We start from the raw sequence: 14,603 nt of genomic DNA, 5'->3' as shown, positions 1-14,603 counted from the left end.
GACCATGTACCATCACTAATGTATTGTCTATTTCTTCACATTCACTACAAAAAAAAATACACTTCCGTGATGATACGTGTTTGTCATAGTAGGTCGCTATTTTTGTCATGCATGTACATCCATGACAAATTTATGACAGAATCAAGATAGTCATACCAGTGTTGTCGTAGAAGTGTTCCATGACATTACCAAAATTATCATCACGGAAGTGTCCACTTCCACGACGATAAATCGCGCGTCACAGAAGTGCTTTCGTCAAGGGTGACCGACACATGGCATCCACCGTAACGGAACGCCGTTAAGTTATCGGGTCAGGTTTTGGATCCGATAACCCGTTAACAGCACCGACCAATGGGGATTTTCCACGTGTAAAATCATCATTGGCTGGAGGAAACACGTGTCGGCTCATCATTGGGACAGATGTCAACCACTCATTGGACGGAAGGCGCCTATGATACGTCGACACGTGGCACGGCCCAACAGAGGCCCATTCATGTGAAAAGGCCGGCCTGTTTGACTTGGTCAAAAGGTGGCGGGCCGGCCCATGGAAAGCCTGTTAACGGCCTTCGCATATAGCCCATTTACTGCCCGCTAACCCAAGGCACGTTACGCCCTATCCGAATTAGGCCCAGTATCATCATCTGGGCCATCCAATATGATTCCAGCCCGTTTTCACTTCTGGCCCATGACGTCTTTCGGCCCATATGAGGCCCTATGTAACTCTTGGCCTATTAACGGCTCGTGGTGAAACTGGCCCATAATGAACAGTGTATCACTTTACACCCATTAACGGCCCGTGATGAAACTGGCCCATAATGAACAGTGTATCACTTTATACCCATTAACGGCCCGTTATTCCGTTGGGCCGTTTCCAGCCCATGTTATCTTTCGGCCTTCTCAGAGCCCATTTATTCTTGGGCTCATTTCCAGCATTCATTTACTTACGGCCCGTTACTGTCATTTTCTGCTTATGGGCCAAATTCAGCCCGTGGTTACAGTCGGCCCGTTTGTGGTCCGTTAATACGTTGGGCTGTTTTCATAGCGTCATCAAATACGGCCTATTAACGATGGCCCGTTACGGTCGGCCCATGAATGGACGATTCCAACTCTAGCCTGTTTACGGCCATAATGCGGCCTGTTATTGGCCCATGTTTGGCCAATTGATCATACGGCCCGTATAAGGCCCGTTGATGATACGGCCCGTAGAAGGCCCATTGTTTCTACGGCCCGTAGAAGGCCCATTGTTTCTACGGCCCGTAGAAGGCCCATTGTTTCCACGGCCCGTAGGAGGCCCATTGTCACTACAGTAAATCTTAGCCCATGGTTATTGTGGCCTAGTTTTAAAAATTAGGTTATTGCAGCCACTAGTTAACCGCGGAAAAAGAACTGCAATGACTACAAGCAAACAAATAAACAAGACAACAAGGAAATAAATAAGCAAGCAACTAACGCTAGGCTATCACGGCTATTACACATATTACATCCACTGGGCATCAAAGTTCGCCACCAGTGCAAATATAGGGAACAAAGCAGCATATCATATACACTGGCCGTCAAAATTGGTCACCAGTGCAAATAAACGCGGTAGCAAAACAAGAGCATAACTGAAACAACTTCAGAAGAGCTCAAGAAACGTTATCCTGGGTATCCACCATGCTGGCAATAAGCTTAGCAAGCTGATTAGCTTTGTCCTGTTTGGCGCTAAAATCCTCCAACGCTTGCTGTTGCACCAGAAAGTATGCATCTGAATGCTCCAGGGACTTCCGCAGTCCTTCCGCTTCTTGTCGCAGCACAACTAATCGATGTCTTTCAGCTTGTAGTTGAGACTCAAGAAACCAAACTGATTCAGACAGTGAGTTTGAATAGCTTGTGCAAGCGGTAGTGGCCAGTAACTCCAACACTAAACCAAGACAGGATGTGTAACATCCCAAATTTTCAATTTGGAATGTTATACATTAGATCATCATTGCATATCATATTTTATTTTGCTTTGGTTTGATCCTAGAAATTTCTACGCAACTCAAGGACCCACGGAGAGAGTTGGGAAATTCATTATTTTCATATTTGAGTTTTCTCAAATTTTGAGAATAGGATCATTTGATTTTTATTATTTTATCATTAGTTATTTCTATTACAAAAATATGAGAGAGGGAATAAAATGACTTTCCCAAAATAAAGAAATATTGAGGATTTAATAATAAAATCAAATAAGATTTTATTTCGGAGTTTTTTGTTATTTTATTTGAATTTAGGAAAAATGTGCGTTTTTCAAAATTGCATTTAGGCCCCAAATAAATGTTCACCTTGTGCGGCTTGATTTTAGAAGCCCGGGAAAATTTATTTCGGGATTTTTAGAGTCCGTTTAGTATTTCTTTTTATTTTTCTTCTGCACGTAATTATATAAAAAAACGAACCGACCTACGGGTCGTGTCCGACCGGGACTCCGGCCCGACTAGCCATTATAAGTCGGGGGGAGCCCAGCCGAAGCCAGCCCGCCCGCGCCCCCAAACCCTAGCCGCGCCGCCGCCCGCCAGCGCCTCGCGCCGCCGCCACCGCCGGACGCCGCCGCCTCGCAGACCCGCCGCCCGAGGTCGCCTCGAAATCCATGCCGCCATTTTTTTCGAAAAGCCGTTCGGTTTTTCCGCCGGTTTTTTTAGTTTTGGTTTTTTTTAAATAGATCGGTTTTCCGATTTATTTATTTAGCGAGCGTTCGTCCGTTCGTTCATTCTAGCGAACGTTCGTCGTTTTCTTTTTCTTGGATTAAATCCGCGATTTTCTGATAGCGATTTCTGATCCAATTTTCGTTTTAGTATAACTTTTCGCTCGTTTATCGGAATCAGGCGATTCAAGCGCCTGGAGTTTCGTCTCGAAACCCTCTATCCGTTTAACCAACTTAAACAAGTTTTTGCTACTGTAAAATTTGACTTAGATCCAGATTAGTAGAACGAAGTTGTTTTCTTTCGCCGTTTGACTTTCGTTGCTTCGTTTGATTTGATTCTTTTTGCAAACCAGAGTTCTTAAGTTGAACTTTCTGCTTAGATCTCTTATTTGATTTTTACCTATGCATTAGATGAGTACTTATTGTATGCTTGTTTGTTTGTCTGCGATAGAATACCCGGAGTGCGCCGCCTGTTACTTCGAATGTCTAGGTTTCGCGGATCATCAGCAAGGCAAGTAACACTTTGATCATACCTTTCCTACTACCTAGTTTTATTGCATTAGATCAATCCTCAAACATTGCATGATTAGGATCTAATTAAATTGTGGGATGGGAAGTAGTTGAGGTAGTACCTATTACCTGTTATATTATCAAACCTTTGGGAGTTACTTCTACGTTTGCCATTATGCCATGCTATGCTAGTAGACGTGGATTGGGTGAGTGAAATCCATGACAGATGTGAGATTGTTAATTAATGGTTTATCTAAGATGGCAACTTAAACACACATCTGGGTGGATTGAGGTACCTGGATATTCCAGGATTGCCTGTTTTTCTTTATGGACCGCCACCCAGGCTCAAAGGGATCATGAGACTATTCATACTAGAAACTTCCGTGTGCAGCCACAAGCTATTATGGGCTCTAGCATAGTTGACTAAGTCGTGCGAACTCTTACAGTGGTAGACTAGCAGATGTAGGGGATGTAGGTGGTACGGTCTACCCGATCGTAAGGTGCTAGCGCTTCTGAAAGACTATGTCTCGGTCATCCGTCTTCTCAAACACCAGGTAGTGCGAGAAACCAAACGGAGGCGATCGAGTCTTGTGGGGAAAAGTGCGCAAACCTCTGCAGAGTGTAATAAACTAATCATGGTTAGCCGTGTCCCCGGTTATGGACAACTTGAGTATCTAGTACTTGGATTATCATGTGAATCTCAACATGTTACTCTAAATTAATTTTGTTGGGTTTTGTTAATGATATTGTTTAATTGGGATTGAGGATGTTGTCAACCATTCTCAATGTTTAACAACTACCATGATAGTTAAATAAAATTTATTCCTTTGTAGTAGGGAAAAATTGGCTTTACGCAAAACTGTAACCATAGAGCTTTCCACCAGCCAAATATGCATATAGTATAGCCTATTTCATTCCATTACTCTCTATGTGTTACATTGCCAGCATATTCCATGTGCTGACCCATTTCGGGCTGCAACGTTAATGTTGCAGACTTTTTTCAGATGACGATTAAGGTGCTTTTAGGTCGTGGTTCTATACTCAGTGATGCCGTTGGAGTTGATGGACTCACTTATCTTCCAAGCCTTCCGCTGTTATCGTTATTAGATGGCCTTAAGCCATATTTATTGTAATAAGTTCTCTATTGAGACACTCGATGTAATAAGTGTGTGATTGCTACTCTGTTATAAATCCTCCTAGTACTGTGTGGTGTCAGCATTACTGATCCGGGGATGACACCGGAGCACAGAGATCAGACTGTTTGAGGTCTGGTCGCTACAGGATGTGTCACTATCCTGAACCTTATCTGCATTACTTCCTTTACCGTTGCTTAATAAGGCACTCTTCCCCAGTATTCTGTCAGCATTCTAAAAGAAGAAACAAGCAGACACATAACAAGTTTAGCATGTACTAGTATATGAAACTCATTTCGGTGAACCAGTTCATTAGTAAGGTGGACAGGATTAAACTACCAAGTCTTCTATTGCCAAGTACTAGTACATAATAAAAGCATCAAACAAACATATATCTATGTCCTATGGTAGCAATGGAATCTTAAATTAGAACAGTTGTTCTTCAGGTTTAGGCACTTGTTCTACATGAACAGAGTACAGTAAGACGCAAGAATATAATACTTAAAAATAGAAAATGAGCTCATAGACCTTACCACATTCTTGGTTCGGGACCAGTACAGAACAAGGTGTTCCCAATAATCATCCAGTAAATGTGTCTCAAGAGAACATAAGGGAATTTGATGAGTTTCTTTGCCGGTGAAGTACGTTTTCTTCAGGTAATTCCGATACTGCCACCAAGCATTCTTGAAGATAGCAGAGGTATTAGCACAGGTTACCTCATCCTGAGTTTCCAAATCAGTCCTTCTCTATAGAGAAAAATGGGAAAATTTGTTGTATTATAACCATCATGGAGGTAGGATGTATGGGACGAAGCAAAGTAATTGCCATGAATAACATTACTTACACATAACTCCTGGACAAACACCTGCAACTGGCATTTTCCTTCATCTTCAGTATAATATTTCCAAGATGGAAAGATACGCACATACGATTTAACAACATCAAATGCGATAGATGCTAAACTACGACTAGCTGGTTGTGCTTCCTCCACAGGAATAGGTGAAAGCACAAGTGCTCCCTAGATGGTTTTGGTAATTAATGACAACATATCTCTTGTTGGACTAACGTTTCTATCTAGTATGTTTCAGATAAGTTCAACAATGGAGTGGCATGGACTAAAGTTTGTGGGAAGTTCTCCAAGATGCTAAGGACAAAGGATTGGCTAAAGCTTAAAGCTCAAGACTCTTCATTTTACATTTTAGTGATCCAAGATCACATTGAGTCCATAGGAAAAGCCAATACTATCAAGGAGGGATGAGGTGTTGCTTAATGAGCCTCTTGCTCAAGTGCTTAATGATATGCTCCAAAATCCTCAGCTACTTTCCCACTTCCACATATGACCTAAACCCAAAGCCAAACTCGGACCTATCGATTATTTCTATCCGGCGCCACCGAGTTTCACTTGTCATAGCCATTGCCAAACCCTAGCAATTCGGTTCTACCGATAGGGATCTCGGTCTCACCGAGATGGGATTGTAATCTCTCTATTTCCTTTTCATAACTTTTCGGTCTCACCGAAAGAGCGGATCGGTCCCACCGAGTTTACCTGACCAACTCTCTGGTTAGCTAATTACCAAAATCGGTCTCACCAAGTTTGTGTAATCGGTCTCACCGAGATTACGTTATGCCCTAACCCTAACAAAATCGGTCCTACCGAGTTGCATGTCAGTCCCACCAAAAATCTCTAACGGTCACTAGGTTTACTATTTCGGTCTGACCGAGTTTGTTGATTCGGTCCCACCGAGATTGGTAAATTGTGTGTAATGGTTGGATTTTGTGTGGAGGCTATAAATACCCCTCCACCTCCTCTTCACTCGTGGAGAGAGCCATCAGAACACATCTACACTTCCAACTCATATGTTCTGAGAGAGAACCACCTACTCATGTGTTGAGGCCAAGATATTCCATTCCTACCATATGAATCTTGATCTCTAGCCTTCCCCAAGTTGCTTTCCACTCAAATCTTCTTTCCACCAAATCCAAATCCTGTGAGAGAGAGTTGAGTGTTGGGGAGACTATCATTTGAAGCACAAGAGCAAGGAGTTCATCATCAACACACCATTTGTTACTTCTTGGAGAGTGGTGCCTCCTAGATTGGCTAGGTGTCACTTGGGAGCCTCCGACAAGATTGTGGAGTTGAACCAAGGAGTTTGTAAGGGCAAGGAGTTTGTAAGGGCAAGGAGATCGCCTACTTCGTGAAGATCTACCGCTAGTGAGGCAAGTCCTTCGTGGGCGATGGCCATGGTGGGATAGACAAGGTTGCTTCTTCGTGGACCCTTCGTGGGTGGAGCCCTCCGTGGACTCGCGCAACCGTTACCCTTCGTGGGTTGAAGTCTCCATCAACGTGGATGTAGGATAGCACCACCTATCCGAACCACGGGAAAAACATCCGTGTCTCCAATTGCGTTTGAATTCTCCAAACCCTTCCCTTTACATTCTTGCAAGTTGCATGCTTTACTTTCCGCTGCCTATACACTCTTTGCATGCTTGCTTGATATGTATTGTGAATGTTGAAATTATGCCTAAACTCCACTTAAACCGAAAAGGCTTAAAAATTGCAACTTTAGCATTAAGTGTCTAATCACCCCCCCCTCTAGACACATCTACTTCAAGGTCCTACAAGTGGTATCAGAACTTTGGTCTCCATTGCCTTGGTTTAATCACCATTGGAGGAAGATGGATGTGTCTACTTTAGGGAGTCTTAGACATAGAGTGCCTATTCTTGATGGAGAATATTTTCATGAGTGGAAAAATGAGATGCTTGTAATCTTCAATCAATATCATTTGAACAAGTATATTGCTAGCCCTTGTGCACCTCATATTGATCCTTTGCATCCTACCCTAGATGAAGATATTGACTTAATTCGCAATCTTAGAACTATTGAGCTCATCATTAGAGGATTGCCCAAAAATTTGATTGCTAGTTTGACTACTCTTAATTGTGCCTATACTATATGAAAATTTCTTGAGGAACGATTTCCCGATTATTCCTTAAAAAACTTGGATGAAATTCTCCATAAATCTATTGCCTTGAGTAAGATGAACTCTAGTGATCCTAGTTTTGGTGATTGTCTATTTGAGCTTACCAATCTCAAGCGTGCGAAAGGAGATGTTGGAATCATTATATCCGAAGCTATAAGAATTCATAAAGGTGACCACTTTGATGATCATTTATCTAATGAATTACCGTCTCTAGGAAATGATGAGTCACAAGATCATGGTGAACATGGATACTATGATGATGATGATGATGATAGTGACCTCGATCTTGATGAAGCAATGAGACATTTTGGTCTTACGGCAAATCTTCGGGGATATGCGTCAGGAGGAAAGGAATGGGTTCTTGATAGTGGATGTACTGATCATATGACCGGAGATGAAGAGATGTTCCGCGAGCTTGCTGAAAATGACGGCCCTCGAAAATATGTCACCTTTGGTGATAATTCAAAGGGTAAAGTGATTGGCCTTGGTAAGGTGGCCATCTCACATGATAGTTCCATTCAAAATGTCATGCTCGTTGAATCTCTCGGCTACAACTTACTTTCAGTATCTAGACTTGCTGATTTCGGTTTGAATGTCCTATTTACTGAGGTAGATTGCCAAGTATTTCGTCGAGACAATCATAAAATGGTCTTTATCGATATGCGTAGAGGTGATCTTTACATTGTCGATTTCTCTAAAAAGGCACAACCTAAAACTTGCTTTGTTGCTAAATCCTCAAAAGGTTGGTTGTGGCATAGACGACTGGGTCACGTTGGCATGAGAAACCTTGACAAGCTTACTAAAGGAAATCATATCCTTGGAGTTAACGATGTCATATTTGATAAGGATAGACTTTGCAGTGCTTGTCAAGCAGGTAAACAGGTTGGAGGAAGGCATCCCGTGAAGAACATCATGACCACAAAGAGGCCACTCGAGCTACTTCATATGGATCTTTTTGGTCCCAATGCCTACAAGAGACTCGGTGGAAATTCCTTTGGTCTAGTTATAGTTGATGATTTTTCAAGATTTACGTGGGTGTTCTTTCTTAATGACAAGTCGCGGGTCCAGAAGATCTTCAAAAACTTCGCTAGGAAGGCCCAAAATCAGTTTGACGTGAAGATCAAGAAGGTTCGGAGTGACAACGGAACGGAGTTCAAGAATGCAAATGTGGACACCTTTCTTGACGAAGAAGGGATTTCACACGAGTTCTCGGCTACGTACACACCTCAACAAAATGGAGTTGTTGAGAGGAAGAATCGGACGCTCATCGAAATGGCAAGAATGATGCTTGATGAATACAAGATGCCGAAGCACTTTTGGGCAGAAGCGGTTGAGACAGCTTGTCATGCAACAAATCGCTTGTATCTTCACAAGCTACTCGGCAAGACGGCATACGAGCTCCTCACCGGTAACAAACCCCAAGTTGGATACTTTCGAGTATTCGGCTCAAAGTGCTACATTCTTGACAAGCATCGTCATTCAAAGTTTGCTCCTAAATCTCATGAAGGTTTTCTACTTGGTTATGGCTCAAACTCTCACACTTACCGTGTCTACAACAATTTCACCCGAAAGGTTGAAGAGACGGTAGATGTGAAGTTTGATGAATCTAAGGCTCGCAAGTAGAGCAATTGCCAATCGATGTAGGAGACAAAGACCCTTCAGAAGCAATCCAAGACTTGTCTATTGGCAAAATTCGTCCAACGGAGGTGAAGGAGAGTACCTCGTCCGTCCAAGTGGAAGCTTCTACTTCACGACAAGGTGAACCAAGAATTGATACGGAAGCATCCACAAGTGGGACACACCAAGATGAAGAAGACAAGGAAATGCATCAAGACGAACATCAACAACCTCCTTCTCCACCACGACAAGAGAACGACAACGTCAACAATGAAGAAGGCCAAGAAGAAGAACAAGATGAAGAAGATGTTCAACGAAGACCCAAGCAAAAGCTCTCACGAGTTCGAGCAAGAATTGCCAAAGATCATCCCGTCGAGCAAATCTTCAATGATATACAAACCGGGAGAATCACTCGCTCAAAAACTCATTTAGCTAACTTTTGTGAAAAGTATTCATTCATCTCTAGCATTGAACCTATGAAGGTTGAAGAAGCATTGGAAGATCCGGATTGGATAAACGCTATGCATGAAGAGCTACACAACTTTGAGAGAAACCAAGTTTGGACATTGGTTGAGAAGCCCGACAACAACCACAACATCATTGGAACCAAATGGGTGTTTCGCAACAAGCAAGATGAAGATGGACAAGTGGTTCGCAACAAAGCACGTCTCGTCGCCCAAGGGTACACACAAGTCGAAGGTATGGACTATGGTGAGACATATGCTCCCGTTGCTAGACTTGAGTCCATTCGCATCTTACTTGCCTATGCTAATCACCATAATATCACCTTGTACCAAATGGACATTAAAAGTGCTTTTCTAAATGGTGAAATAGAGGAGGAAGTTTATGTCAAACAACCTCCCGGCTTTATCAATCCTAAGAAACCAAATCATGTTTACAAACTTCACAAAGCTCTTTATGGTCTTAAACAAGCTCCTAGAGCATGGTATAAATGCTTGACCAAGTTCCTTATTGCAAGTGGTTTTGAAATTGGTAAAATTGATTCTACTCTTTTTACAAAAAGGGTTAATGGAGAACTATTTGTATGCCAAATTTGTGTTGATGATATCATATTTGGTTCAACTAACCCTCTCTTTAGTGAAAAGTTTGGAAAGCTAATGTCAGAGAAGTTTGAGATGTCTATGATGAGTGAACTCAAATTCTTTCTCGGTTTGCAAATCAAGCAAACTAAGGAAGGTACATTTGTCTCTCAAACGAAGTACACCAAGGACTTATTCAAGAAGTTCAATATGCAAGAATGCAAAGGTATGCCTACACCCATGCCTACTAGTGGACATCTTGATTTGACCAAAGATGGTGAACCGATTGATCAAAAGGTTTATCGCTCTATGATTGGTTCTTTGTTATACCTATGTGCTTCACGTCCCGACATTATGCTAAGTGTGTGCATGTGTGCACGTTATCAAGCTGCTCCTAAAGAATGTCATCTTAAGGCCGTGAAAAGGATAGTGAGATACTTAATTCATACACCAAACTTTGGCATTTGGTATCCTAAGAGGTCTTCTTTTGATCTTGTTGGCTATTCCGACTCGGATTATGCCGGAGACAAGGTTGATAGAAAGTCTACTTCGGGTACTTGTCAATTTCTTAGTAGATCTCTTGTGTCTTGGTCTTCCAAGAAACAAAACTCGGTATCCTTATCCACCGCCGAAGCGGAATACATTGCCGCTGGTTCATGTTGTGCTCAATTACTTTGGATGACCCAAACTCTTAAAGATTATGGGATCTATGTGAAACATGTTCCACTGCTTTGTGACAATGAAAGTGCTATCAAAATTGGTCATAATCATGTACAACATTCTCGAACTAAGCATATTGAAGTTCGTCATCATTTCATTCGAGACCATGTTGCTAAGGGTGACATTGATCTTAAGCATGTTCGCACCGACAAGCAATTAGCGGATATATTTACTAAACCTCTTGATGAGAAAGTATTTTGCAGGTTGAGAGGTGAATTGAACATTATTGATGCTTCGAACTTGGAGTAGGAACTCCATTGGATACATGCAAGACATGAGCTTATGACTAATCCATGATATATCTCTTATGATGACTATCTTATGTCTTGGATATATTTGTACCTTGCATGTTGTCTAACCCATGTAGATGCTTGGTTGAATCTAATTCCATGAGATTGCGACTCACTCACATCTTGAGCAATCTCTACATCACCAAGTCTCTACAAATGGTGGTTGAAGACAAGGAAGCATAAAACCATTCAAACATATCCTTTGACAAATTCCATGTTGAGCTTCATGATTGTCATTTTTGGATACACAAGTGCTCTTCCTTGCAAGAACTAACCCATGTAGGTAGATGAACTCAAACTCCAAGTGGTGCTCCCAACTCTTGATGAGCTACATCAACCTTGAGCACCCACACAAGTTCAACTACATGAGCAAGAACCACACCACCACCCAAGGTATGTTATTCCATCTTAGAGAAGCTTTACTCCAAGACATGAGTCAAAGCAACTCAACAAGATGTGAATACATCAAGATGCTTAAACGAAAAATGGTAACCCCATTTTGAGCTTAAACGATGAGTATGACCTATGATCAAGTGTTCTCACGTGACTCCTAAGTCAATATACTCTAACATAGGTGACTATGTCACCGCCCAACTCTAGATGAAGTTCTCTTGTGTTCTTTTCTGTGTTATTGCATTTGTCTCATGCATGTTTATTTTCTTTCTCTTTTTCCAAAACAAAAAAAACTTCATCTAGATCTTTCAGTTTCTTCTCTTTTCTTTTTGTTTTTGTTCTGCATTTTCTGCATTCAATTCCTTGCAAATCCTTCAGGTAATTCATTGCAAATCTTTGTGAGATCCTACATGTCTAGTGAGCTGAGGTGACAAGTGTTTTTCTCTGTGTGAACTCGGTTTCACCGACTTGTAATTTTCGGTCCAACCGAATCTTTTCGGTACCACCGAAACATGCCACTCGGTGCCACCGACTACGCAACAGGAAAAACAGTTTGCCACTTGTTCTATATTTCTTCTGATCCAGCTCTACTCAATGAATCTTGTCCTCTACAAGCATCACAGTTTTATCCATTGCTTTGTGCTGAGTCTCAAGGACCAAACCTATACGACGGATTCCAGAAAGCCCTTCTTGGAAATTGATGTCAAAGGGGGAGAGAGAGATCACATCAAAGCTCAAGGGGGAGAGAAAGTCTCAAGGACCAAACCTACAAGAGAGAAAGTATTAAGGGGGAGAAAGAGATTTCCAGGGGAGAGAATACCCAAGGATCCCAGATGTCCCAGATGCTTGATGTTCAAGAGGAGAGATGTCACATGTCTTTTTGGGGGAAAGACATGTTCATATGTGCTTATTTGCATTAAGTTCTATCCATTTGTATCTTTCAGCTCTGATTTTCTGTTCCCTATCTTCTCCCAATATCCCATGTAAGATTCAGGGGGAGCAAGACACCTAAGGGAAAGAAATCAGTCAAATTCATTGCATATCTTTACTCTTGGGGACATGTTGAATCCAATGTGGTACCTTGTACTCACTCTCTACATGTCATCCCAGTCTTGGTTCTCTTGTGGCTTCTTTGGTTTGCTCTGACTAGTGGAGGTACCTGTGTTATCTAACCTTGTTTGTGCAGGTTCATTCCATCCTAAGCCAGCTAAAGACTACAAGGTAAGTGTATGCATCAAAATCATGAGTATGAGGAATTCTTGCTTATGTACATACTGTTTGCAAGAAGGACTCATGAGCATAAGGTATTTTACTTGATAATCTTTTGCTCTGATGCATATGGCCAAGATACATGTAACACATTGCCTACTCTGTCATGGTTATGCTCTCACATGCCTCTATATTTCACATTTACATGAGTGCATACATGTAGGGGGAGCCTATGCTTGTTACATGTCCTTCGAAAGCTTTACTTGCTGTTCTTTATATCTTTATCTAAAGCTTTGATGTATGTTGCCATCAATTACCAAAAAGGGGGAGATTGAAAGCACAAGTGCTCCCTAGGTGGTTTTGGTAATTAATGACAACATATCTCTTGTTGGACTAACGTTTCTATCTAGTATGTTTCAGATAAGTTCAACAATGGAGTGGCATGGACTAAAGATTGTGGGAAGTTCTCCAAGATGCTAAGGACAAAGGATTGGCTAAAGCTTAAAGCTCAAGACTCTTCATTTTACATTTTAGTGATCCAAGATCACATTGAGTCCATAGGAAAAGCCAATACTATCAAGGAGGGATGAGGTGTTGCTTAATAAGCCTCTTGCTCAAGTGCTTAATGATATGCTCCAAAATCCTCAGCTACTTTCCCACTTCCACATATGACCTAAACCCAAAGCCAAACTCGGACCTACCGATTATTTCTATCCGGCGCCACCGAGTTTCACTTGTCATAGCCATTGCCAAACCCTAGCAATTCGGTTCTACCGATAGGGATCTCGGTCTCACCGAGATGGGATTGTAATCTCTCTGTTTCCTTTTCGTAACTTTTCGCTCTCACCGAAAGAGCGGATCGGTCCCACCGAGATTGCAATGTAAACTCAGTGTTTCCTTTTTGTAACTTTTCGATCTCATCGAAAGAGCAAATCGGTCCCACCGAGTTTACCTCACCAACTCTCTGGTTAGCTAATTACCAAAATCGGTCTCACCGAGTTTGTGTAATCGGTCTCACCGAGATTACGTTATGCCCTAACCCTAACAAAATCGGTCCTACCGAGTTGCATGTCAGTCCCACCGAAAATCTCTAACGGTCACTAGGTTTACTATTTTGGTCTGACCGAGTTTGTTGATTCGGTCCCACCGAGATTGGTAAATTGTGTGTAACGGTTGGATTTTGTGTGGAGGCTATATATACCCCTCCACCTCCTCTTCATTCATGGAGAGAGCCATCAGACTAAGCCTACATTTCTAGCATCCTATTTCTGAGAGAGAACCACCTACTCATGTGTTGAGGCCAAGATATTCCATTCCCACCATATGAATCTTGATCTCTAGCCTTCCCCAAGTTGCTTTCCACTCAAATCTTCTTTCCACCAAATCCAAATCCTGTGAGAGAGAGTTGAGTGTTGGGGAGACTATCATTTGAAGCACAAGAGCAAGGAGTTCATCATCAACACACCATTTGTTACTTCTTGGAGAGTGGTGTCTCCTAGATTGGCTAGTTGTCACTTGGGAGCCTCCGACAAGATTGTGGAGTTGAACCAAGGAGTTTGTAAGGGCAAGGAGATCGCCTACTTCGTGAAGATCTACCGCTAGTGAGGCAAGTCCTTCGTGGGCGATGGCCATGGTGGGATAGACAAGGTTGCTTCTTCGTGGACCCTTCGTGGGTGGAGCCCTCCGTGGACTCGCGCAACCGTTACCCTTCATGGGTTGAAGTCTCCATCAACGTGGATGTAGGATAGCACCACCTATCCGAACCACGGGAAAAACATTCGTGTCTCCAATTGCGTTTGAATTCTCCAAACCCTTCCCTTTACATTCTTGCAAGTTGCATGCTTTATTTTCCACTGCCTATACACTCTTTGCATGCTTGCTTGATATGTATTGTGAATGTTGAAATTATGCCTAAACTCCACTTAAACCGAAAAGGCTTAAAAATTGCAACTTTAGCATTAAGTGTCTAATCACCCCCCCTCTAGACACATCTACTTCAAGGTCCTACAATAGGCGTACTAACTGGTGGAGTTGGGGTTCGCCGTGATAG

The sequence above is a fragment of the Triticum urartu genome, chromosome 1 (genome assembly GCF_003073215.2).
Source record: "Triticum urartu cultivar G1812 chromosome 1, Tu2.1, whole genome shotgun sequence".
In the NCBI taxonomy this organism is placed as follows: Eukaryota; Viridiplantae; Streptophyta; class Magnoliopsida; order Poales; family Poaceae; genus Triticum; species Triticum urartu.
This window is presented reverse-complemented; position numbering follows the sequence as displayed.